This window comes from Triticum urartu, chromosome 7A, assembly GCF_056163025.1.
Source record: "Triticum urartu cultivar PI428250 chromosome 7A, HENAU_Tu73, whole genome shotgun sequence".
NCBI classification, from domain to species: domain Eukaryota; kingdom Viridiplantae; phylum Streptophyta; class Magnoliopsida; order Poales; family Poaceae; genus Triticum; species Triticum urartu.
The window spans coordinates 751,771,729-751,799,524 of record NC_141879.1 but is presented as its reverse complement, the minus strand read 5'-3'; the positions used below and the strand labels follow the sequence as shown (position 1 = coordinate 751,799,524).

Genomic DNA, 27,796 nt, shown 5'->3' with positions numbered 1-27,796 from the left:
GACCACTAGAATGCAGGTTACCTAATTACAGTATTATATACCACGATGCTGGTTGAGATGCTCAGAGCTCAGGATTTTTTTAATCATAGAGTTCTAAAAACGAATCACTAGAGCGAAATATTACAGTTTTGTACCAACAATATTTCAGTTTATAAGAAAAATTGGTCGAAACTAAGGACTAGTTTGTCATCCAAGTATTTTTGAAGCATGTAACCAGTATCACGGTTTCTATAAAACACTCTAGTACTTTGGCGTGTCTGATGCAGTGAATACCGTGGTTTTAAAAGCTTAAGTATTGTTCAAAACTTCATTTCCTTCTGTATTGAAAACTTCAATCTTGACTTTTTTTTCTTCTAAACTGAAGTAAAAAATAAACGATTTTAAAAAGTATTTCCGCTTTCAAAACTTCTTCACTGATCCAAAAACAAAGCTTGCTCGGAGTTTGTAGAAATGTTTGATGTTTTTCATGGGAAAAAAATCATGTTTTTGTTTTTTTCATGTTTTCCTAAAATGTATGGAATTTAGAAATTTTGTTTGCATTTTTATAAATTGTTGAGGATTACAAAAAAAATTCACGTTTATAAAAAATGTTAAGATTTCCAAAAATTATTCACTTTTTCCAAAAAAAATTGGAAATTTCAAAATTTTTAAGAAAAGTTTGGAGTTTCATAAATAATTTTATTTTTAAAAAATATTCGACTTTTCCAAATTGTTCACAATTTTGTTGAAGAATAGTGTTGATTTTTAAAAAATGTGGTCATTGTTTGTTCTTACATATTCGGCTCTATTGGAAATCACAAGTAGTCGGTCGGTCTAGTAGCAAGCAGGGCCTACTAATAGTGTAAGGTCCATAGATCAAGTCCACGTGATCACTCATTTTGCAGTATTTTGTATTATTTTCTACATAAATACTGAACGTGATTTGGGCTGGTCCAGTGGGCACTTAGAGCCTCGTATCCGTACGGCTTATACTGGACAACCCATTATAAAATGGATGCGATTTGTGAAAGGTCCATGCTGTCCTTTATACATTTTACGAGGGGTTGTACCGATGCGGGACTCCTAACTAATTTGCTTGGTTTCTCCGTGTCAGCTAAGTTGTGTGGTTGTTGTGTAGCTCCTAAACTGAACCTAGCAAGTGGTCTAACAGCTCGGGACAGGATTATAAAGCTAGCAAGGGGAGCATATTAATTGATTCTTACATGTGGCCACACGGGGACATGGTGGTGGATGGATAAGAACTACGGGAATAGCCAGCTAATGAACTAACCTAATGGCCGACCTAATGGCCGGTTGGGACAATTAGACAAATTAATATAAATTACTCCCTCCCTTCGTTGTTATAACGCGATTTAGACAGCTGGTTTTGAACTGTTTAGAGCATTGTCTGAGCAGGCTTGAACGTCTTATATGTAAGTGAACAGAGGGAGTAGTTAGCTGCCAACCGGACAAGAGTATGATGCTTAAACTAAACCAACTCAACAACGTCCTCACCCACTAACTGAACCACCAGCCATAAGTCTATACATATACTCCTACCAGCCAAACGAGAAGACAATCATCCATGGGTGGAGCTTCTAGCTGGTCGAGTAAGTAAATCGAGGTAAATATAATTATTAGTGATTGAAGACAATCAAGGCTTCACAAATAGAATGAGCATAACCACAAGGTTAGCTAAGAAAGGATGATATTTTTGAAACAGTTAGCAATTTTTGAATTAGCTATATGTATGTATGGTTTTAAAAAACTCAATACAGACACCCTCTGGCTTACCCAACCGTAATTAGTACGTGTGTGTATGTATGTATGTATGTATGTATGTATGTATGTATGTATGTATGTATGTATGTATGTATGTATATATGAGAGTTGAGTTGCTAGCCATTATCCAACTCGATCTTAGTGTGATGGAAAATTCTAAAACTAAGCTAGCATGCATCATCAAAGTAGACTTCATTTAGCGTGTGTACCTCCACAGTCTCGATCTATATGTACATATGGACAAGAGTAGGCGTAGCTAAACCTGTTAATAGTTTCAAATCCAGATTAAAACCAGTCCAAACCACATGACTTTCCTCCCATCAACCAATCCAATCCAAATGTTGAGGTCTAGAAGCCAGACCGGACCAAACTAGCTGTATTTCCCATCCAAACCAATCCAAACTGTTTCCTGTCTTTGGATTAAATCCATAGTTTCAAACCATGGACAAGCTGCTGCGTTGTTACCGTGAAGCTTCTGGTCACCTGCTTGGTCGTTCGTGCGCTTAATGGAGAGACACATGGTCTTGATGCTGCCAGTCAACCAGCCTAGCTTAATAGAGAGAGAGAGAGTTGACACACAATCAGCCACTCGTGGGGGGCTGCTGCCATGAGCAGGGAGCCGCTGCTGCTAGATGGGACATCCAGATGGAGGCTGAGGGAGGAAAACACGGCGGTCGGATCTCCAGCAGGCGGCAACGACGGCACCGCGACCCCAAATCCTAGCGGCTAGCGCGTGGAAGCTGGTCGTCGACGCGATGGTCTTGCGTAGACTGGTCGCTGATTTGTTCCTGAGACTATGGATTGAAACGATTTGAGACCAATTAGTCCATGTCCAAACCGATCCAGTCCAGTCCAATTAGTGTTAAAGCCCAAACTAGACCAGATTAGATTAGAGCCTCAGACCATTTAAACCAATCCAAAAACAACCCACTACAAAACCGAACTAAAACTTAAGTTTCAACCCAAACCATTCCCAGGCTTAGGCGTAGCCATGCCAGACTGACCTTGTTAAACGAGAAGACTTGGGTATACTCTTCGATCGGTGGAGCCGCCCTTCACGTTAACCAAATATTGAGCTGGCCACTAACATGTGCCGTCACATGGGGTTGTAGCTGGTCGAGATAAGTACATTTCACAAGTTAGTAAACAAAACTCTGGCAGCTGAACCAGGAATAGACACAATTAGCTGGGATTGAACAATAGTGGCTTCACAACTGAATCCGCACAACCACAAGGTTGAATGAGAAAGGAGGATACTGTTGAAATTGTGAGCAATTTTCGAATAAGCTAAATCATAGCTTCACAACTAAAAGACATCTGAGCCGGACTGCTTACAAAATATTATACCCATACCTGCAGCTAATACAACTTATTTATACTCTCCTTTGAAATAATATGCTACCAGCCAGCTCTGAATGTGATGGCTGATGCCCAACACTACCATCAGCAAATTAAGTTGGCATCTGTGCATGACCGAATGAAGTTGACATTCGTGTATAATTTTAATCCAGGACACCCTATATCAGCCTTACGCATATATAGCTCTGTACCCAGAACTCGGGCATATGTTTACTTGAATGAATTAGCTGGCGGAGATTATTCTGGGTATATGCATCTGTTGCAGAAATTGGTGTTAATAAGGAACTTTTTTTTGGTACAAAAACTAAGTTTAAATATTCTACAACATACCCCTTTCTCTGGCTGCAGATGTGCGTTCTACAACGTTGGCTAATCTGAAAATTTAGGATCCATTGTATCTGTTGTCATAGATAGGAAGGATGTCCTAATGTGTAAACATGATACAATTTCCAATGTAAACATGACACCTTAAACATACGTTAGGGAGCTTCTGATTGTTTGGGCACACCACACACGCCTCCTATCCCGACCCCCTTCTCACTCCCGTGCTGCCCCCGCGCAGCGACTGGGGTTTGTGCGACAGGTTTCCTCACTTGCAAAATGATAGGTTTTTCACCGTGAAGCTGGAAGAGACCTTTGATGTTTGTACGGTACACAACGACAAGCATTTCATCGTAATTAATATCATCACTTGTGCTTCTTTTGTTCAATGTGTAATTTCTGGATTTTTTTTTCAATTCGATTAGTACATCATGTGCCATGCTAGACCATATGTATTGGAGAAGCTTGGTTTTGGTTTAGATGACTTTGAGAATGTGGAGACGAGGAGGGCTCACTTAAGAACTAAATATGTTTATGAGTTTCTGGTTAAGCTGTACAATGCGATCAATCACTCCCATTTCGGCTGCTCTCATTGGGAAGGTCTCTGCAAGGCATACGGATTTGAGGATGGTATCCAAATAAGATTTGATATTCGTCCCGAAGATTATGATAATGATGATAATATCGACATCTGGGTAGATGTGGATACGCCTCCAGTTTTGCCTAGATGTGAGTTTGTCAAACTAATTTGTTAAGTTAAGTAATTTATAATGTTAATTTAAAAATATTTGGTGTTTGTTGGTACTAAATTTATTTATTTATAATTGTCAGCTTATTTCTTATCTTCAAGAAATACTCGGAAGGTTGTAGACAGCACATACTACAACTATAACTCCGAGCTTAATTGTGAGGAGAAGGGTTATCTTGCCTCATTCATAGAAGATGTTGAGGCCTTTAAAAATCACTCTATCAGCCCAAGTTATACTAGATACGAGCCACTAGTCCATAAATTGCTTCATGGTAACTTCATTGCCAAAAACTTGGTAAGATTTTGTTAATGATGGTAACTTCATTGCATACGTTATTCTTAAGTAAACTACATTGCTAACTATATATGTTACTATTACGTTTTTCAATAGAGGCTACCAAAGGAGGTTGTCCCTGACTTCATGTTTATCGAACGTGATATGCATATGTTTAGCTTACGACCAATTCCTTCGAAGGCTTACCACAGTGCATACTCAATTTCTTCAAATGATGGAAGGCTCAAAATCAAAGCATGGAGCAAAGTGATGAATGCGCACACACAACTAATTGGAGACAAAATGAATGTGCGGCCACAAGTTGGAGATAGGTTTATCTCCATTCTCCATTATGAAGATGGACCGGTTTATCCGTTTTATGGTATTTTACCTAAGAGAGAGGAGTAGGTCCTAGGTATTAAGAACAGTTAGTTAGTGTTGATTATATATGACTATGATGATGATGAGAAGTTGTTATTATGTGCTACAATGTGTTAGAGTTGATGATGATGAGGAGGAGGAGGAGTAGTGACTGCGAGTACTATGATGATGATGAGGAGGAGGAGTTGTTATTATAACTAGTGACCAAGTTGTCATTGAAGGAAATATGCCCTAGAGGCAATAATAAAGTTATTATTTATTTCCTTATTTCATGATAAATGTTTATTATTCATGCTAGAATTGTATTAACCGGAAACATAATACATGTGTGAATACATAGACAAACATAGTGTCACTAGTATGCCTCTACTTGACTAGCTCGTTGAATCAATGATGGTTAAGTTTCCTAGCCATAGACATGAGTGGTCATTTGATTAACAGGATCACATCATTAGGAGAATGATGTGATTGACATGACCCATTCCATTAGCTTAGCACTTGATCATTTAGTATGTTGCTATTGCTTTCTTCATGACTTATACATGTTCCTATAACTATGAGATTATGCAACTCCCATTTACCGGAGGAACACTTTGTGCGCTACCAAACGTCACAACGTAACTGGGTGATTATAAAGGTGCTCTACAGGTGTCTCTGAAGGTACTTGTTGGGTTGGCGTATTTCGAGATTAGGATTTGTCACTCCGATTGTCGGAGAGGTGTCTCTGGGCCCACTCGGTAATGCACATCACTACAAGCCTTGCAAGCATTGCAACTAATAAGTTAGTTGCGGGATGATGTATTACGGAACGAGTAAAGAGACTTGCCGGTAACGAGATTGAACTAGGTATTGAGATACCGACGATCGAATCTCGGGCAAGTAACATACCGATGACAAAGGGAACAACGTATGTTGTTATGCGGTTTGACCGATAAAGATCTTCATAGAATATGTAGGAGCCAATATGGGCATCCAGGTTCCGCTATTGGTTATTGACCAGAGAGATGTCTCGGTCATGTCTACATAGTTCTCGAACCCGTAGGGTCCGCACGCTTAACGTTCGTTGACGATATAGTATTATATGAGTTATGTATGTTGGTGACCGAATGTTGTTCGGAGTCCCGGATGAGATCACGAACATGAGAGTAACTCCGGAATGGTTCGGAGATAAAGTTTAATATATGGAATAATGTTGTTTGGTCTCCGGAAGGGTTCCGGAATTCACCGGAAGGGGTTCCGGATGTTTCCCGAAATGTTTGGGTACGAGAACACGTTATTTGGGCCAAAGGGGAAAGCCCACAAGGTTTTTGGAAAGTGCAAAAGGAAGTTTTGCGGAGTCCAGGGGCCAGACGCCAGGGTCCCTGGAGTCTGGCCCTGGAGTCCGAGAAGGACTCTTGCCTTTCGGGTCAAACCGACCTTGTGGAGGCTTTTACTCCAAGTTTCGACCCAAGGCTCAACATATAAATAGAGGGGCAGGGCTAGCACCAAAGACACATCAAGAAACACCAAGCCGTGTGCCGGCAACCCCGTCCCCTCTAGTTTATCCTCCGCCATAGTTTTTGTAGTGCTTAGGCGAAGCCCTGCGGAGATTGTTCTTCACCAACACCGTCACCACGCCGTCGTGCTGCCGGAACTCATCTACTACTTCGCCCATCTTGCTGGATCGAGAAGGCGAGGACGTCATCGAGCTGAACGTGTGCAGAACTCAAAGGTGCCGTGCGTTCGGTACTTGGATCGGTCGGATCGTGAAGACGTACGACTACATTAACCGCGTTGATAAACACTTCCGCTTAGCGATCTTCAAGGGTATGAAGGTACACTCTCCCTCTCGTTGCTATGCATCACCATGATCTTGCGTGTGCGTAGGAATTTTTTTGAACTTAGTACGTTCCCCAACAGTTATATGATGTCTCATGGACGAAAATGATGAGGAGGAGTTGTTATATAACAATGATGTATTATGATGATAAGTTATTAATGATATTATGATGATGATGAGTTATTATATCATTGGGTGAAAGAACCGCGTGAATTAGATTCAAGTGGATGGATCCAAAGTGACCAAGTTGAATTAGCGTTGAAACTAATCCGCGGTTCTTTGACCCAATGATGTAATAACAATCTCTAAATTTTTACTTTATGAGAACTTGTATAATGGTGTATGAATATGACATTAAAAAATTAGAATATTGCATAATAGTAGTAGCGCTGGTCAGAGAGGCGCTGCTAGTAACTGCTAGGAGCGCGTTCTTGAGACAGTGCTACTTCTAAGTAGGTATAGTAGTAGCGCTGGAAAACAAATGCTACTGCTATACGTTAGCTGTAGCGCCTTAGCAGTAGAGCTACTGCTAGGCCAAAAACCAGTGCTACTGCTAGGATTTTCCCTAGTAGTGTCTCCTTCTCTTGGATGCATGCCGGCAGGAGGTGCAGATCTAGGGTTTGTGCTCGGGCGGGTCACGTCTAGGCCCGGGGTGGATCGAAGCATGTGCTTTGGGTAGGAGTGCTCGGCCTTGGCCCGGGATGTGCTTGCAGGAGGAGCTCGTGCTCTCCTCACGGGTATGGTGGTCCTTGGTGGTGGTCGGCTAAACGCTACTCTGTTGGTCAGATCGGTGTCACTAACCATGATTAAGGGGTCGCGTTAGCGGGCTCGATGGCGGCCATCGGTAGTTACGGGATAGTGTCCCCTCCCCCCGACCACCGGGACTGGTTGCGGACACAGGTGTGGATGCCCCCTACTGTGCGGGCATCAACCCAGATCTTGTGACTGACGCAGGGCCAAGAATGTAAGGAGACCCCTTTCTTTCCTCCTTCCGAGGCTGGTGCTTCCTGATGTGAACGGATATTGGTGTCTTGGACATGGATGCCCGAGCGGCGGCTTTGGATGGCGGTCCGCATGGTTGGCTATTCGGCAGGAACCATGTCGGTGGTGGTGGCTCTCCCTCTTGGTCATGTGGGCAGCAATGGGTGACCCGGGCGCTCTCCCTGTAGTTGGCAGTGGCGTCGCCCCGAACCGGGACTGGGGAGCTGAACTCGTTACGCCTGTCCTGAAAACCTCGTGAGGCACGACGGACCTACCAAGTGAAAGCTCTGCGCTTTGTTGCCGACGACGGTGACGCTCGCGGGTGCTGCTATCTTCCTGAAGACGTCGTCCTAGTGCTCCTCTTTCATGACAGAGTTCTGGGTGAAGACCTTAGTCCCTCTGGACTCGGCAGCGGCGTCGTTTTCCCTCTTGGGGGAGTCGTTGTGGAGCATAGGTGTTTAGGGCTGTGTGTGGCGCTGTACTCGGTTTTCCCGATGCTTTTTTTGGTAGCGTAGTAGTGCTCTGCGTGCGCCGGTGATCTTGGGATCGGTATTATACGAGGATTATCTCACCATCTTGTATCGTTTGACCGTGCACTTGGTTTGATGTTTCTTTTTATATAAAGCGGGGGGAAAGCCTGTTTCGAGAGCTTCTGATTGTTTTCATTTGGAGATGCAGGTGTTTGTATAAGTATACCTGATTCTAGCATCATGTGCACTAATTGCCATCTCAAATGGCTTTGTTGAAAAGCTTGATGTTTACACAGCTGTAACAAACTCCAAGAGTTTTCAGGGTCGATTTTGATATCTGAGCATGGCATCAGCCAAAATGGTTGATTTACCTTACTGCCACAGATTACCCTTTCTCTGAAACATCTTTTGATTTTAATCTCTTTAAATGGAAAAAGAAGACATGTGGATGGATTGAGGTCCTACTAATTAATTAGGGGAGCCTGCAGATCTGAACGTGATACAATCGATGGACCCTTTGTTCACATTAACCAACTGAACATGGAGCTTGCCACTAGCATGGTCTCACATGGGCGTTTGTAGCACATCAATATATACTTCAGTACAAAGTTAGGACAAAGTGTACTTATTTTGAGACGGGGGAGTATTTCGCAACGGGATCATAATCAATAGTCTAGCAGCTAAACCAGACAAGCCAACTACAAGGTTCACCATGATATGGATACCTCCCTTGTACTTCCCTCTTCCTTGGGAGGTTGTAGGTGTAGCTAGAGATCAACCGCTGGATCAGACATGTGCATAGCCATCAGCACCAGAGATGACATGCATTAAGGACAAACCCAACGACAAGCTATGATAGCTAACTAGACGTTCTCAAACAAGGATACCCCGCCACCACCATAAGACGCGCGGGCAATGTTTTTACTCGATGTTTGAAATCACTTAATCAATCAATGCTAATGGAACTAATGTTTTTCCGGACTAACCTTACCGGTTCTTATTTTTATCAACCCGCAGCAAGCATTTCGTTGATCCAGTGGAACAAAGTCTGAACCACCCTTTCCCTCTTATGCCAATCTCAACATTTCATGATTCTTAGTCATTATACCTGCCTGATAAAAACAAGTACGCAAACGAGCTAGCTACTGGTGGTACTTGTTGGATGTGATGGTGATTGAATTCAAAATGCCAACAATCACTTTCTTTCCCACGTAGGCATTGTATGAAAAAGAGATAAGAACAACAAGATTAGTAATGTATTGGACAGTTTGCACTTTGAAGAATTAAGCACATAAATTAACTATTAGCTACCAGCCAGGTCAGAATATGATGCATCAAATGAACTCAGACTTTGTAAATCAGGACTTAAAGACTTGGGTAGAGGCCCTAATTATGAAACCGATTGATTTAGCTGATCGATAGAGTCTTCACGTTTAGATACCGGCCAGCTGCTAGCGTCTAGAAAAATTACGTACCTCTTCATAGATTTAAGAAATGTTCACATTTTCAATAAAAATTCCGTGGTTGTCAAAAAACTAGGTAATTCAAAGATTTATTCTGAATTTCAAGAAACGGTTAATTTAAGAAAGGGAGCCTGCAGGTCTGAACATTATAGACCTTGTTAAGGCTGGTCATAGTGGGAGTAACATAGGTAGTGACATACATGCCACATAAGCAAAGAAGATGATGTGTCACGCAATTAATGAAGAGAGAGGCAAATAGTGTAACATAATATGTTACTCCCTCCGTCCGGAAATACTTGTCATCAAAATGAATAAAAAGGGATGTATCTAGATGTATATTAGTTCTAGATACATCCCTTTTTATGCATTTTGATGACAAGTATTTTCGAACTGATGACCTGAACCAATTTGCTGTTGAACACCCACCGTGGAAGCATTAGATTCGTAGTTGAGATTCCTGTTAAACAAAAACATAAAGCTCGAATTTATCTGCCTAAAGAGAAATTGGAGTGAATCTGAGGAGAACAGGAGGGTGAATGCGGACGGACCATTGGTGCGTGCAAGCCAATGGAGGAGAGACTGTTCTTGGAGGGAGCGCAGGGGACGGGCCAAGGGTGAGGGTCCATCCACTGCGACATTCTCTCGAACAGGTGAAGCGCGTGGCATGTACAGCAGGATGAATGAGAATGGGATGGACGGCTGTGGTACCAAGCTAGCGATGCTGCAGGCAGGCGTGTCGTAGTCCAATGCAGATGCTGATCCTGGAGAAAGTACAGGACCGAGCGAAGGAAGTGGGGGTTTTATCCGCTGAGGCATTTTGTCGAACAGCTGCCCTGCATATTGTGTACTGAGTAGTTGTCATGACCGTGGGGCGACGCAAGAGAAGAGAAGGGTACAATGGACGGGATCCACATTAGGCCAGGTGAAATAGAAGAGAAGGACTGGAAGAGTAGTCACCTTGGACGGGAGAAGAACGGCGACGACGACGAGACGAATTCCTGGCCACGCAAAAAAAAAATGTAGGGAGTGGAGGTCAGCGGGGCGTTGTGAGAATCAAACAATACCAGTCGCTGAAGGAGTTTTGGAGGCTTTGTGTGCGTGTGTGTTGCGTTTTGTTGTGATCTTGGTACTTTGTGTTTGGTGGTTGCTTTATTTATAAAGTGGGACGAACGCCTTTTTCGATATATCGCATCACATAAGAATTAATTTACATGTATTGACACAGTTAGACATATGGCTCCGAAACATGCTTTGAAGCATTTTAGCTTCTTGAATAGAAACTGGATGCTTCATTTCCAAAGCAATGTTTGAAGTTGACGGCTCTAATAATTTGAGCTACCCTCCTTTGCTTTTGATCCGGTAACAAATTAGAATGAAAATGCTACCCACACATCAGAGGGAATCAGGCGCAGTTATAGGATTTTTCATGTTTGTTTCAAGTAGTAATTGTGAACACGTAATAGTAAACAATACGCTTAGCATGGGTTGAACAAGCATGGCTTCACAAATGAAACGGGCGTAACCACATGCATAAATGAGGCAGGATGCCTCAACTTCTTCAAACAATGCTTAGCTGTGTGAAGACTTGGGGATGGTTGGAGGCCCGCCCTACTAATTAATTAACCGGGCCTGCAAGTCTGAACATGATACAGACATTGACACATTATTAACTGACATCAACTTGGCTAACTACGACAAGACTATGAACAGATGTGTTAGGAATAAGCAACTTGTATTCCCATGAGGCCATAGGCCGATATATATACATGTACAGGTGTGGAACATATGCAGAAAACCCCTTATACAACGAGATGAATACAAAGGGGTACATGACTTATATTATAATTCTAACACCCCCCTCAAACTCATGGTGGATGAACTACATTGAGTTTGGAGAGATAAAAGCCATATTGGGCTCTAGTCCGGGCCTTCATCAGGAAATCCGCTAACTGTAACTCGGAAGGCACATACTGAAGAGCAATAACCTGATCCTGCACACCAGCGCGCACATAGAAAGCATCAACACCAATATGCTTGGTGAGCTCATGCTTCACAGGATCGCGCACAATGCTAATAGCACCTGCACTGTCAGATAAGAGTAGAGTCGGTGTAGTGACAGAAACACCCAAATCCTGAAGTAACCATCGTAACCAAGTCACCTCTGCCCTCAAAAGAGCCATTGCTCGCAACTCAGCCTATGAAGAGATGGAGGTCGTAGTTAAGAAGCTCATGGATCGATGGACCCTTAGTTTGTTCACGTCAACTCAACATGGAGCTTGCCACCGGCACAAGGGTAGCTAGTGATGGAGATTAGTGTACAAATTTTGCAACTGGGGTAGTAAACAATAGTGTAGTAGGCTAGCAGCTGGAGGACGCGTCACTCACCTTTGTTTGCAGGACGCCTGCCCACTCCAGCCCAGACTTTGTGGATCGATGATTGACCGGTGAACAGCACCGTGCAAGCTATTGATCCATAGCTGGAGTTCCTGCTCGACTCGCCAATGGAGGGATATATACTGCAGTGAATCAGAGGAGAGTATATAGAGGTATGGTGGAGAAAACACAGGGCATCCATCGGTGGTGACGTTCCATCAAACACCTGCCGTGCGCAGCGTGTACTCCACCGAAACAGAGAGTAGAGAGAGATCAAGTGAGCTGGATCCATCAAGTCAGGTCGGACGGACGGAAAACGGAAAAGGCAGTGCTCGACATCCCCATACTCGATCGACCATGGCGGACGCGGAGCGAGGGAGGTAGGGGAGGGAGAACGGCGGCGACGACGAGTGGTGGAGGCCTGGAGCTGGAGGGAGACATCCGTGTGCTTTTATTTTGTTCTCTTAATTATTAGGGCTTAGTCTTATTTTAAGCCTTGCATATAATTTAGAGATGACAAAAAATATTGTTTACAATGGGTCATCTCTTAGCCTTATTTTTAATAATTAGTTATTCCTAAAAATATGTTGAGACATATTGTGTTAAGAGATCATCTCTTGTCTTCTCTTAAATAAGAGAAGACAAGCCTTTTCTTACGGGTTTTTTGTCCTCCACCTCATCATTTATCCTACGTGTCAGTCCTAAGATAGCATCATTGTACATGCCCTTAGTACAAACTTTCTTAAAAAAAATGGGGCTATGCCAGGAGTTGTTAGATTTGACCTATAATGACCGAGTGTTACCTTCCTCGATTGGAACACGTGCCTTGTTGCAAAAATTTAAAGTAACTGATCATTTGTTCCAGAATTTTTGGCAACAAACGTCTTGGTGCAGTTTTTTTTAGAATTCAACAATCTTATTGTTGAGGATTTTTTTTTTGCAACGGTCTACTTGTTGCAGGATTATTTCTACAAAACGAAGTCGCGCCGCATCACAATAGTGGTTCACCGCCAAGATTTGAAACAAAACCGTTGTTGAAATATGTGTCTGCACTTGCATTCATGCTGACGAAACGTGGCAGACAACGGAGGCGACGGACGCACCGTGATTATCAGCCGGCTGAGGGTGATCATTTCCGAGAAAAAACCTATACTACAAGAAAAACTACTCCTATATATAGACAAAAACAAAAACAGAGGCAACAGAGTTCAACTCCAGAGCTCGACTCCAAATTTCCAATAAAAATCCCAAACTGCATCAAACCATGGACCTCGAAGACCCGAGTCACCCAACAGCCTGCCTGCCAAAGCTTCCCCGCTGTCGATCGGGCAGACGGACTCCACTAAATTTTGGCCGTTTCTAACAGACCCTCTAAATATAGTGGAATGAAAAACGAATTCACCGCAAATGAGCACAAATTCGATTGAAACAAGTAGTAGTTAAACATACTAACTGAAATTCGATGGCAATTCATAATATTTTACGATGCCATTAACCAGAGGATTATTTTAAACGACAATTCAACCAAAACTCGTCTGAAACTTACTAATCGCTATTTTTGGTGACCTCTTTCCACTCGGCTCTGGATAGGCCACCGATCATGAGCGATGAAGATGGTGCCACCGCCCAAGATTTTGGTGACCTCGTTCTTGCCTCTGCCACAGCCGCCTCCGCCACCTTCTTCATTGCGAGATAGATCGATGACCTCGGTCCTGCCGTCGGTGTATTCCATGAGCGATGAAGATGCCGCCACCGCCCAAGATGCTGGTGACCTCGTTCTTACCGCCTCCACTGCCTCCGTCGCTGTCGCCTTGTTCATTGCTCCATCGATCAATGACCTCGGTCCTGCAGTCGATGTACTTCATTAGCGATGAAAATGCCACAGCCGCCTAAGATGCTAATGACCTTGTTCTTGCAGTGCCACAGCCGCCTCCGCTGCCTCTGTCGTCGTCGCCTTCTTCATCACTCAACAGATCGATGACCTCGGTCCTACCGTCGACATACTCCACGAGCGATAAAGATTCCGCCGCCGCCCAAGATGCCGGTGACCACGTTCTTGCCCTTGCCGTAGCCGCCTTCGCTGCCTCTGTCGCCGTTGCCTTCTTCATCACTCGACATATCGATGACCTCGGTCCTGCCATTGGCATACTCCACATATTGGCGGCGCTCTGCCTTGATGCACTCTGAGTAGCCTTGGCAAGGCACTGTCGTGTACTCCGCGCAGACGGCCTCTGCCATGAGATGCTCGCAGGCTTCTATGTCTTCCCGCCACTCGGTTGATTCACTACCCGTTTGTCCACCGACGGCTCTGATGAAGGCAGATTGGGAAAGAAGTTATGGTGGTTGGTGGCGCCTTGCAAGTGCACCGACTTGATGTCATATGCACGCACCATCGCCTCCACCGAGTGGAAGGAATCCATCCAATGGGTCCTCCCGATTTCCCTATCATCGATCTCGGCGACCCAGATCCCCTATTTGCGCTGCAGCAGGACATGGTAGTTTGGCCTCAGTGGCGGGAGGTCGTGGAACGCTAGTGCGGCGCGGTAGGAGGAGGAGCGGGAAGTGGAGCCTCCCCAATGCGGGAGGAGGAGGGGCGAGAAGAGGAGCCGGCCCGATGCGGGAGGAGCAGGTGCGGTAGGATGTGGCGGCGTGGCGTTTTTCCGCCGGCCAAGCGCTACGTATGGGAGGCAGCAAGCGGCGCCGGCCAGATCCAGCCATAGGAGTAGCTGGGTGGTGGCGGGTTTTGGCGGTGCGACGGTAGGGCAAGTGCGTTGGGTGTTTTACTCGACGGCTGAGCGGGCGAGTATTTTTACTCCTCGGCGGCCGCTCGGAGTAAATTTTATTTTCCGCTATCCGGTTTACTACTTCAGTTTTGTGTCGTTTAGAGTGAACATGAATTTTTATTTCTCTAATCGGTTTTAGGTTATTGGCTAGAGATGCCCTTAGTGGTAAAAGCAAGTACTACCTAGATAGCTGTCAGTCGCATCCAAGAGATACCGATGGCGCATACCCACGTGACAACATGGCATGGTGTACATGCATATAATCTAAACAAGGATAGTGATCTTGATTGTGGAGCTTATTATTAGTTAATCTTTCTGTATGTTATTCGGTTTGGGTTTAAACCACACCAGCTGAACTGAAACCTTGTCTTATTAGAGGCGAGCATGTGACTTTTAGCCACTGATTTGGACATTGTCTAGTCATGCTTACTCAACAGTAAAAAAGAAGCTGCCTCTTTCATTTAATTTATTTGCAAAGCGCATTTTCATACATGTGGGAATGCATTTTGAATCTAATCGTGGAACCACAAATAAACTAATCTAATTATTAAAAGAAGTAAATAGTCGTGCTTATCCTTGAACATTGAATTGGGAGGGGGGTGAGCATGACACATTCACATGTCAAGAGTCAACTGGATTCGTCCAGCTGTATTAACTAAGCATATTTCCATCAAGTATGGATAAACTAACTCACCATTTGGATCCAGATCTAAATCCATCTCAAGTTCACCTCTCTGCTGGTATAATATCACAATCACATCCCCTCTCCTCCATATGTAGTAGCTTCAGAAGACTACCTACCCAACATCTGAAACAGGCCAGGCTAGCCAATACACTACGTGGGCAGGAGCGAGCTGCACCTCCAGGTAATTCATTACTAACATCTTTTCATCCAACCTCTGCTAGCTTAGTAAACCGTGTTTAGCTACGATTGTATGCTCTGGGAGTTTCATCATCGTCAATGACAACTTTATGCATGTGTTTACCGTCAGTTGGTTGCCAATATGGTATAGCTGCCTCTTGGTCTTGTAGTGCTGGTTTGCAAACCACAGGCAGAGGGGACTTCTAGTTTGAGCAGTTGCCATTCAGTTAAGCCAAGCTATGACCGACTAGTCAAGTCTTGGTCTATTCGATCGTCTCCAGGCTACTGGTGATCCTTTCCTTGCAACATTAGTTTTGTGTCGCCTTGTTGATGATATTGCCGTCTCTACTCTTGGATCTTGTCGTACATTCTCCTCCCAAACCAAACCAGTCAACGCAAGTACTCACCTACGACTTTCTGAATCCAACCAGAGTGTACAAACTGAGAGAGTTTCTTACGATTTTATCTTTTCATCTGGACATAGCGTCCTAATTACTCCCTCCGTCCCAAAATTCTTGTCTTAGATTTGTCTACATACAGATGTATCTATTCATGTTTTAGTGTTAGATACATCCGTATCTAGATAAATTTATGACAAGAATTTTGAACAAAGCGTGCTCTGTCACAGTTCTTTGATATCAGTACATCTGTGCAAACTTGTAATACCTCATAAGTTTAGGCTGTACGTATCAATGAGGCAGATGTTGGGGTAACAAAATATTCAATTTTGTAAAATAATATTGTTTGATACTCCCTCCGTCCCAAAATTCTTGTCTTAGATTTGTCTTGATATGGATGTATCTAATTTTAAAACATGACTTGATACAACCGTATTTAGACAAATCTAAGACAAGAATTTTGGGACGGAGGGAGTATATAACAATTACGCAATCATTTTCCCAAAGCAGCTAGAAATTAGAGGAGTGTATACTCAAAGACTTTATCGGCCATACGAATCAAGTCTTCCTTTGCAGTCGACAGTGCCATGACATGGACTTTGATAGCATCGGTATTGCATAGCACATCTATATCACTGTAGGGGCCAGTGTAATATAGGCAGAGCCTAGAAACACGCTTAAGCTTTCATATTGAAGAGGCAATTGGCGCCTTGGCGGTCGATAGAATCACATGGACTTTGATAAATGCCATTGCCAGGTCATGGTCACTACAACTAATATAGCATCTTACATCTCGACTGCTCAATTAGGGTTGTTGTAATTAACTACACGCTTCGGCTATCGTGTTCAAGGGGAACATTCGGGCAATGTGAATTTGATATGCAGCTTGCTGTTAGTCAATTGTGCATGCATGACCAGATCCACATTGTTAGCTAAATGAGGCGTGGAAAAGATGTATGTATATGCACTTCTGCTTCGGTACACCCCCTAAACATATGACAGCTATGTGCTAGCTAGTCGCTGTGGCCTGTCTTTAAACTAAGGAGGGGACAGATCAGGCCATTACACGGAAGGATACGTTTTTGCATTTTGTCTATTGCCAACATGCTTAAACAAACATTCTCTTACTACATGCGAACAAGTGACTCTTAGTCATGACCATAGGTGTGTAGTTAAGTGAAGTTAATGGAGTCAGAAAGAAGTGCATTTAATCTTTGAAAAAAATCAAGAGAAGAAACAAGACGTGTACACGAATCAAAGAAGGTACGCTAAAGCAGGAAACAGTAATCTGTATCCTATATGTATGCTGGCATTACACATTGACATGTAGTCAACTCTAACGTTATATCTAAATGATATGCTTAACTAGCACTATATATTTGGCAGAAATTTTCTTCCAAATCCGTGTGTGTGTCTATATATATATATATATATATATATATATATATATATATATATATATATATATATATACACGTGGAAGTTGCTGCCATCATTACACATTAATACATGTCTAGAGTCAACTCAACTTTTTGCAAACTAATGATTGGTCCAGGTATATTAGCTAAACATTTCCTGTCAAGCGCGTAAATTAATAATCACTGGATGGAGATCCAGATCTCACATCACCTCTCTGACATCACAATACGTCATATCAGACGTCGAGTACTTTCCGACGACGGTGATGATCAACGGGGATGTAGCCTAGTATTTTTCGAGCGATACACACGCACGATACTAGCTTGAGTACTTTCCGAGCTGATCCATTTTGTCAGGAGCTGCAGGTGTCTTTTCTGAAAGATCCAGCATCACTCGTATTCGTTGATAATAGCAGAGAGCAACGGAAAACAACAAGGTATTAAAGGTCCTAGGACCAGAAAACCTGAAGATCAAAGAAAAGGAAAAACAGCAGCCCTAATAGTTGCAGCACAACACTCCATAGGATCCATACAAGGCAATGTAGCTCTGACTCCGGCGGTGAGCTAGCAACACATGTTGTTCACATCACAATTTCCAGTGGCTATAACCACATTTTGTTCACATCTCTTTGTATGATTTTGAAAATTTGTTCACAAACGAAAGAAAATGTTTCTTTGTTTAAATTTATTCATAGATTTAAGAAATGTTCACATTTTCAATAAAAATATAGTGGTTATCAAAAAACAAGGTAATTCAAAGATTTATTCTGAATTTCAAGAAACAGTTAAAAAACACACTATGATATTCCAATCCAGCCCGGCAGTCAATTATTCAAAATTCACGCGGGTATATAGTCACAAGACTCAGAAGCATTACTCTTTAATTACACACCTTCAATCATTCGTGAACAATTTTACAAATTTGGGAACATTTTTTACTATTTACAAATATTTTTCTAAAATTGTGAACATTTTTTATATTGTGAACGGTTTTAAGCACGAATTGGCGAATTATTCTAGAATAGACAAACATTTTTTTGAAATTGGTGGATTTTTCTGTAATTCACGGACATTTTTTGAAATGCATGAACATTTTCTGAATCGGCAAACATTTTATGAATCAGTAAACTCGTTTGTAATTCACGAACTGTTTTTAAAATTTAAGGACATTTTCTAAAAAGCTTGAACATTTTTTGAATTAGCAAACATTTTGTTATATTTCATTAATAATTTTTAATACACGGACTTTCTTTCAAAACCATGGAATTTTTTGGATATTACGATCACCTTTTTGAAAATTGCGAACATTTTTTTGAATATGCAAATATTTGAAAAAAATCCTGAGCCTTTTTTGAATTCATATAAATTTTACGTTCTCTTGAACATTTCATTTCAAAATTCTCATTTCTGTAAAATTTGAAATGTTTTCTGAAGTTCCCAATTATTTAAAGTAGAAAAAAAACAGAACAGAAAAATAAAAATGAAAAAGAAACTAAAAAACAGGCCCCGGAAATGGGCCGGCCCGAATGGGTGCACTGTGTCTTCTCCAGCGTGCTGAGCGCATTATAGTACGTCTCTATGATTGGGCCGACACAGGTGGGGGACTCCCTGCAAAACGTTTTTTTTGTCACTTATAGGTGGCATTGGTGGGTAATATTTTGTACCTTTGAGGACAATTCTAATGACGTACGGTAGAAGCAATATCCCATTTATTATTATATATAATATATAATATATATATATATATATATATATATATATATATATATTAGGTAGAGATAGAGATAGGAGTTGGAGAGAGAGAGAGAGAGATAGAGATTGATCAAGAAGAAAGATACTAGCGCGAGTATATTTTAGGAACATGGGTGAATTGGAGGACTTTACTTTAAATACGTTAAGAATCACATTTAAATTTGTAAAAAAAACCCGAAAAGAATTCTACATGTTCATATGGATGGATACACATGTGTAAAGTTTGCCGATGAAATAAGTAAACATGTGAGTTATGCAAAAATGACAAAATCAAGATTTCCAAATAGTGAATAATCCATGCACTGTTCATCTTCTCGAAATTACGATTTTGTCATTTGTGTGTAAGTCACATGGTTACTAATTCATCATCAGAATTTGCACATGTGTAACATACATCCATATGAACACGTGGAATTATTTTTGAATTTTTTGAAACTTCAAAATAAATTTTTGGCACTATTCAAAATATAGGGTTCGAACGAGGGTTTTGGGTACCGGGCGATAAAATCAGATACCGCCCGGCATCCGCTTTTCTGGCTACCCCACGAGAAAGCCAAAAACATCGATTTTTTTGAAAATTTTGAATCTGGACGACTAGAGTATGGTCAGGTAGGATAGAAACTCTTCTAAACAATGTTAGTAGCGATATGTCCCTCCATTCCTCGCGCTAACCCGCAGGGTCGCTAGTTTGAGTCCCAGTACACAGTTTTCTTTTTTGCTTAACCAACTATTAAATAAAATATTTAAAACATAGAACGAGAGGCGAACCCACAACCTCGCGTACGTTGAGAACGGACGGGGAGAAATTGCCACTGCGCCAACAGCTAGTGTATGATCTACTTGAGCTCACTTCTTATCATGGTTTTAAATAGCCCACTATAGCACGTACAAAAGGTCTTGCGTTAAGAGACATTTGTGCAAACAAATCAACAAACATTTTAAATAGCGCGCTATAACTCCACTATAGCATGCTATAGCGTTTTGAAGAGGTTCGCCTCTAAGAGGTTCAGCACGCTATTTAAAACTATGCTTCGTATATATTCCTACCTGAGAAAATTTGAATTCAAGTTATGTTTAAAAAATTCGAACAGTTTTTTCTTGGAATTTTATGGTAACCGTGGTATTCGCGTTTCTCGCTCACCCTTGGTATTTCCTTGGGATTCGGTAGCCAAAACCTTGGTTCCAATGCACCCGTCCATCAAAGTGACTTTCTGGATACTAGCTTGCTACTTCCCAAGTATGTGCACGTATCCGCTGTTGGCTTCACTGCACAGTGCATATATAGATCTGTCTAGTTGCAATTTATTGATCCTGACCTGAACTGAGCGCTCGATCCGTTGCTTGCTACATGGGAATTCCTTTCATTACATAGTCCTTGAGTCATCTTGCTCGGCCGTCGTTCTAGCATGTTTAAATATGTGTTGAAAGCTATGCTGAATGCACGCATGTGTAGATCAGAAAAGAAGTCTGAACAATATTTAAACATCTAGCTGGCTAAACATATGCTCGTACACGTGTGTTCTTCTGTCAATTCATTCCCTATATATGAAATATTTTGTACTCCCTTTGTAAACTAATTTAAGAGTGTTTAGATCACTATAAATGATGCTGCTGGCCATGCATATGTATTGCAGCTCCAGTTCCTCTTGGTGTTGGTAGCTATATTGCTGTAGATCGACCACCTACGAGCAAGTTCCGCCAGGCTAACTAAGTGATCTCAAGTACTTATTCACTTCCATAATCGGTTTCCATTGTCCCAGTAACTTTGCTTACTGTGCATCCAGGTACTAATTCGTTCTTGTGGTTAAAGAATGGGACAAAATGTATTGGAGCAAATACTCCAGGGGAGCATGAAACCAACAGATTTGCCATTACAAACTTTACGGAAAATTACAAACAAATTTTCAAAGGATAGAGTAATCGGTGGAGGTGGATTTGGAATTGTCTACAAGGTGATATAATTCTAGTTTCAGTTGTATTTTGTTAACACTTACAAATCCCAGCACTTGACTAAACTTTAGTTATTTGGATGTGTTCTGTGGGTGTGCCCTCAGTACCCTTTTTTGCTATTAATTAAATGCTCACTAGAAATATTAAACAGGGTGTCCTCCGAAATGGTAATAATGTTGCTGTGAAGAGGATTATGAGCAGCATGACAATCGATGAGAAGCTTTTTCATCGTGAGGTTGGCAGCCTGATGGAGGTTAACCATCAAAATATAGTCCGGTTTCTTGGCTTATGTTCTCATACAGTCGAAACACCTGTGAAAAACCCAGTAGCCAAAGGATATGTTTTGGCCGAAAAAGAGAAAGGTTGCTCTGCTTTGAGTAATGAGTAATGGAAGCCTTGATAAATATATTACTGGTATGATATGGTGTTCTTCTCTTTACTTTTTTGTTATAACTGTTTATTCCCCATTCTGCTTCCAACTCGTGGCCCACAAATTAAATTAATGCATGCAAACTTTGATGCGTCCTTTCGTTCTTTTGTAGATGAATTAAGAGGACTTGATTGGGATACACGTTTCCAAATAATTAAAGGAATTTGCAAGGGTTTGTGTTATCTACACATGGAAAAAGCTATTCTGCATATGGATTTAAAGCCAGCCAATATACTACTAGATAATCAGATGGTACCAAAGATAACGGATTTTGGTCTATCAAGGCCCGCTGAATACTCACAAACGACAGGCACAAACCATTTTTTCACGCTGTAAGCTACCAATCAACCAACCAATCTACATGTACCCTCTTATATATTCTAATGACGGGATGTTAACAAATTACTTGCAGAGGGTATACTGCTCCGGAAAATATGTCCCTTGGTGGTAGGAAGTCCGTCAGTTCCGACATTTATAGTTTGGGTGCAATAATCATGGAACTGGTGACAGGACGAAAGGGTGTCCCTGGTAATAATGAAAATGTAAGAGTACTTTCTTGCAGAATATTATGCATGACTTCAACTCTTAAAATGGTGCCAAAACACCTATTCGGATATGAGAGCCAATTCGAGCAATTCAGGATTCGGGCAATGTCCAGTCAATAGCCACTGCATGTCCAAGTGTTGCCTCATTACTGGCTATTTAGGTATAGATCTCTCCCTTAGACCACCCGAATTAGCTCTTCGGCCTTAAATACCGAGTGACGGGAGAGGCCTTAAATCCCGAATGAAGGGCGTAATAATTTGAATATTACTGTAATATTGAATGGATATTGTACTGGGAAATGATGTATACAACATAACAAGCGATCACGTGCATATCTCTCATTATGCAATATCATAAAAAAACATTGTCCGCTTGATGGAAGTCAAGCATCCTATCATTCGGGACTATGTGAGCTTCCTTCCACACTCGTCTCGCTACATCTTCTAACAAAGCCTCGATGATACCATAATGGTCAAAATCGCTAAGTCACCAAATAAACTCCATAGGTCATCCTCAATGCATCCTCGAGGTTCGATGAGTCAATCTTGCTTCGATAGCCAATTTAACACAGCCACCAAAAATCTCCATTGACATACCGCCATATATACTTGGGATCAGATTAACACGGGGAGGCATGCCCTGCATGGATATCCAGGTTTAAGCCGAATAAATACATAATAAAGGTTTGAAAGGTCCTAAAAACATTGCTCTCTAAATTTTTCTAGTAATGGTATGCCCGCATACAGTTATTAGCCAGAACAAATAAGAAAACTACTACTCAATTTCTTTTCCAAGGGCCACTAAGTGCATTTGTTGAATCCTTGGGGTGATACATATGTTTTACTTGCCACTTATACGGCAGAAATGTTGTTTTCATAATTGAGATGGTAGTAGTGTTTTCACTATGCATATATTTATTATTTAGATGAAATGGTATATATAACAGTAAATCACCTTTGTGGGATGACAGGTACTTAGAAAATGGAGGCACAGATGGAATAAATCAGGACAGATAATGTTGCGGACATACCAACGACAAGTAACTAAATGTATCGAAATAGGGAAACTCTGCCAGGATATTGACCCCGTTAAGCGGCCTTCCATATCAAATATTGTGAATGAATTTAGAGCAATGGAAAATGTGGATAAACATGTGAAGAATACAGATAGTTCTATACTTGGACAGGTAATATCATATGCTCACCCCATTGGAACTTGAAGAATGTGCCATATGTTTACTTAGACAATGATACACCTCCCCCCATTATTCTTTAAATGGCACTAGTTTGTTTCATGGCCTCTGATGTGTGCCATTCTGGCATCCATAGATAAATCCACCATTTCTAGATGATGACATGCTTGGAGTTGAGCCACTGGAGCTACGATTTGCTAATCTCGAGCATAGCAACAAAAAGATATTATCATGTTCAATTGAGCTAAGCAATGATACATGTGGTTTCATTGCCTTCAAGATTAGAACGACAAGCCCATTGCCGTACTCTATAGAGCCAGACATCGGCATTGTGGTACCTCGGTCCAAATTTATTGTGGAAACAATAATGCATAATTGTATGGCAGCATTGCAGAGTAGTATCAAGCAATACACCGAGAACTTCATCGTGCGGAGCATTAAGGTTGATGAGGGTCTTACAACTAAAGATATTAATCAAGGCATATTTGACACGAGTATGGTTGATGAGGTTAGTCTAACAGTTATTTCTGACAACCAGCTAGCAGTGTCATGCGTCGCCGAAGAATCCAAAGAGGTATGCATATTGTGCCTGATCAGTTAAACTTGCATATGAGAGTAGGCGCATGAAATAATTAATGTTAATGTATCATAGTTAGTACTGGCTAATCATGACACAAAAATTCAATAGCTCCTGCTATGCGAATGTGTACCCATGGATCTCCAAGTTGGGCAGGCACCAATTGGCCCTTTAATCCAATTGAACGAGTCGCAGCTAAAGAATTTCAAATTTGCGTGAAAACTGGATCGACTGGTGGTAAACCCTCAAAATCCGGCTGGTCATCAGATGAGGGCCGGCCTTTTTGATATCTTGTCCTACGGAGAGTAGGGAAGAAATTCGAACATGGCGTTGGAGGGAGATTGATGTCGACGTCGTCGGGATTGACGCAGAAGCGATGTGAGACGCCATGCCACTGGCACCGACCTCGCCTGTGCTGGTGGCTGGTAGTTCAGCTGGCTTTCTCGACCACATTTCCAAACATAGCTGGTGGTATACATACCATAGGTAATGGAGCTTGGCTCTGTGCGATGGCGTAGATATTATTGATGTCGAATGACGCAACCGGGCCTGGCCAGTACCCGAAGGACATTGTGGCGGATCTCTGCTGGGGAAGACCGAGACAAGGAGGACTGGAGATGGATGAGACATGGCGGAAGGACAGGATGGTGTGTTGGGGCCTTCATCGACGGTGTCCACTTCCTCATAAGAGTTTGGGGAGAACAACCAGAAGTTGTGGTTGATCACCGCAATCGCCCAACCATGTGATTATATATTGATAGAACAATCCATTAGACCATCTAATCGATTGTTCATATTTAATTGTTCACTAGGCAACATCTTACATCTTTTTAATTAGGAGCGATTAACAGTTGAGACCTAAATATATACTAGCAGTAAATTGTAGTAACATTGTGTCAATACCGGGTGCTTCATGACCCCACTGCTAGGAAGGAAGACCTGCCTCTTCTTGCCAAAGGATTGAAAACTTTAGGGAAAATTTTCCAGGTAATGCTCGTTCATTTTGTTCTATTCACGTGTTGGTAATATCATAACATTTCGGTTAATGAGTTGTATTTCTTCTGCACGTAGGGGGTTAAGCTCAACAGTGGCGAGGGGGAGCCATCGTTCGATCCCTTCCCTGACCCTTCTCTTACCCAGGTAGTTGCCCTTAAATTGCCGTCTTCTGTTAAATTCCTGAAAATTGTTGTTCTTTTGTCCCATTGTAAATACATCATCATGTTAACTTGTGGAGTTGTATTGAACTTGGGCCAGAGTTGTTTCCTGTTTTGTTTTTTTCCATGACTTACTGGAAACCCTTTACCTGACCTTTTTTTTCTTCTTCCTTTCACGCAAGACACGGAGAACTGATTTCCATCTGTTGTGCTAGAGTCCATATGTGGAGCCTCCACAGTTCGGCGGAGCCAATTGTTCGTTCAACTTCCCAATGCCGACCGCTCCACCAAGTGGGCAGAGGGATCCGGTGCCTTGACAGCTTTGAAGGCTGACACCAAATTTTATGTACTTCCTCCTATGATCCCATCCATATTACTTCTCTTGTGCATGGTGCATCATTTGTACGTGTGGTGGTAGAGGAAATGGGTGGGTTAGAGTCAGATAACCTCACTATTTTTCCGGTTGTTTAGCAGCCGCTCGTTGTCGGTCTATTGTGTAAAGTTGTGTTAAGGTCGCTGTTACAGCAGCAGCAGGACACGATTCTTGTACTCCCTCCGATCCATAATATTTGTCGTATTTCTAGTTCAGGAACTAAAACCACGGCAATTATTATTGATCGAAAGGAGTACATTAATTGGTGTTGTTTCCCTGAGCTAAGGTCTCTTGATTGGTGATCTTGTGGGACTAAAACAACGACAATTATTATGGATCGCACGGAGTGTTAGAATAAATCCGAGGCCATACCGTTGATCATCCGAGGACCAAGCAATCACACGAGCACGACACCGAGATTTGTTAACGAGATTCACCGATATGGCTACATCCTCGGGGCCTGACTACGGGCGCTCCTCCCCGTGACACCGTCACAATACCGCACACCGGCCACCCGGGCGCCGGCACATGCCGCCGGCTCCCCCTTGCGCGCCTGTGCTATTATGTTGGCATAGGTTACATCGTGTGTCTAGCCCCGCTATATAAGAGAGGCCTAGGATACAAGTGTCCTATTAGAACACGACTCCATATCCTATCTAAACACAATACTACTCAGACTCCAACTGTAACCTACCTTGTACACAATATTCGACACAACTCTAACAAACTCCACCTTGGCGAATATTCTCCACCACCTTGAATTCGTCCATGTGTCAAACTTCCATGTACATTGGACTTGAGCTTATCCCGTGAGCACCGCTGCTACTCCAAAGACTCCATGTGACTCCACCTGCGACTTGTAGTCCCTTCTTTTCTTGACCACAGTCAACACTCGAGCAAAATTAAGTTCCTTGTTACTCAAGTTTGTGCTCCCAACTTTCAGAGTATCAGTCCAACGCCATCACACACCGATCACTGACCTGCGTGAAAGTGAACAACTCACATATTGGGTGTCGCACACAAGAGTTACCTGAACTCAACATCACCGCTCCTTTCTTGACCACATGTCTGAAACTTGAAGGAATTTCACCGTTGCTTGTAGTCATCCCGAGTCAAATTCGCAGTTGTCTCACCACATGTATGACCACCAGAGCCCTGGCCCGTCTCCATGTCCCGTGCATACCGCACGCCTCGCCGCTATTACCGCGTCGAGCCTCCGCTGTCCTGGTTGAGTCTCAAGGGTCGTGAAACCACACCACTCAACCCCCACTGCAGAGTACCACCGATCATCACCGACCGATGACGAGTTTCACGCTTCCATCAGACCACTGGGCTCCAGTCCAAATTACGTGTCCCTCGCTTTTTTCGCTGAATAGGCTTCGACTCTCTGAGCTCTTACGCCGTAGCCCCTCAATTAGCACCGAGTGAAGTCTTCCAGACTCCAGCTCCACCTTCAACATGACTCCATGATGGTTGTACGTGCCACCCCGCGCCCCATTGACTCCAAGCTCCACGTGTACACCATCTTGAATCAACCCCGCGCCATAGTCTTGTCGAAGCCATACAAGCCGAGGCCATACCGTTGATCATCCGAGGACCAAGCAATCACACGAGCACGACACCGAGATTTGTTAACGAGGTTCACCGATATGGCTACATCCCCGGGGCCTGACTACGGGCGCTCCTCCCCGTGACACCGTCACAATACCGCACACCGGCCACCCGGGCGCCGGCACATGCCACCGGCTCCCCCTTGCGCGCCTGTGCTATTATGTTGGCATAGGTTACATCGTGTGTCTACCTCCGCTATATAAGAGAGGCCTAGGATACAAGTGTCCTATTAGAACACGACTCCATATCCTATCTAAACACAATACTACTCAGAGTCCAACTGTAACCTACCTTGTACACAATATTCGACACGACTCTAACACGGAGTAGATGATTTGGTGTTGTTTCCCTGAGTTAAGGTCTCTTGATTGGTAATATTGAGGAACTAAAACCACGATAATTATTCGGTGTTGTTTCGCTAAGCTGAGGTCTCTTGATTGTTGATATTGTGGTTTGCAGGTCTATGCTTTCTATTGCAACTGTTCTTTTCAGGGGATGAAGTGCGTTGCATAATGAACAGTCGTGCTTTACAAAAAAGTTGAGGTCCTCAATGCAACAAGCCAAGCAGTGGTATTTTTTAGGGCTGCTCTTGGATTCGGTGGATGCGAAGAGGAAAAATGCAGAACTGAAAGGGCATACAATGTTAAATTCTGAGATAACTCCATCCAAAGTGTCCTGCGAAGAAAAACCATAGAAAGTGACACGGTTTTAGAAGATCTGTCTAAATCAGGCTTTCACGTTCTTTATAAATAAAGGAACCGGCACATTTATGCACTCAGAACAAGTGCCGCACTGTAAAG

At 42.5% G+C, this 27,796-nt stretch overlaps 1 pseudogene across 1 annotated transcript; it reads left to right on the top strand.

Annotated features, from left to right (window-relative positions):
* The first annotated feature begins 15,465 nt into the window (after nt 1-15,465).
* Nucleotides 15,466-25,687, top strand: LOC125525354 (G-type lectin S-receptor-like serine/threonine-protein kinase At1g11410; annotated as a pseudogene). Its single transcript, XR_015610509.1, has 10 exons — nt 15,466-15,599; nt 20,798-21,115; nt 21,265-21,527; nt 21,656-21,875; nt 21,956-22,085; nt 23,060-23,275; nt 23,418-23,857; nt 24,767-24,845; nt 24,930-24,998; nt 25,228-25,687. The product of XR_015610509.1 is annotated as a G-type lectin S-receptor-like serine/threonine-protein kinase At1g11410 (transcript).
* Nucleotides 25,688-27,796: the final 2,109 nt, after the last annotated feature.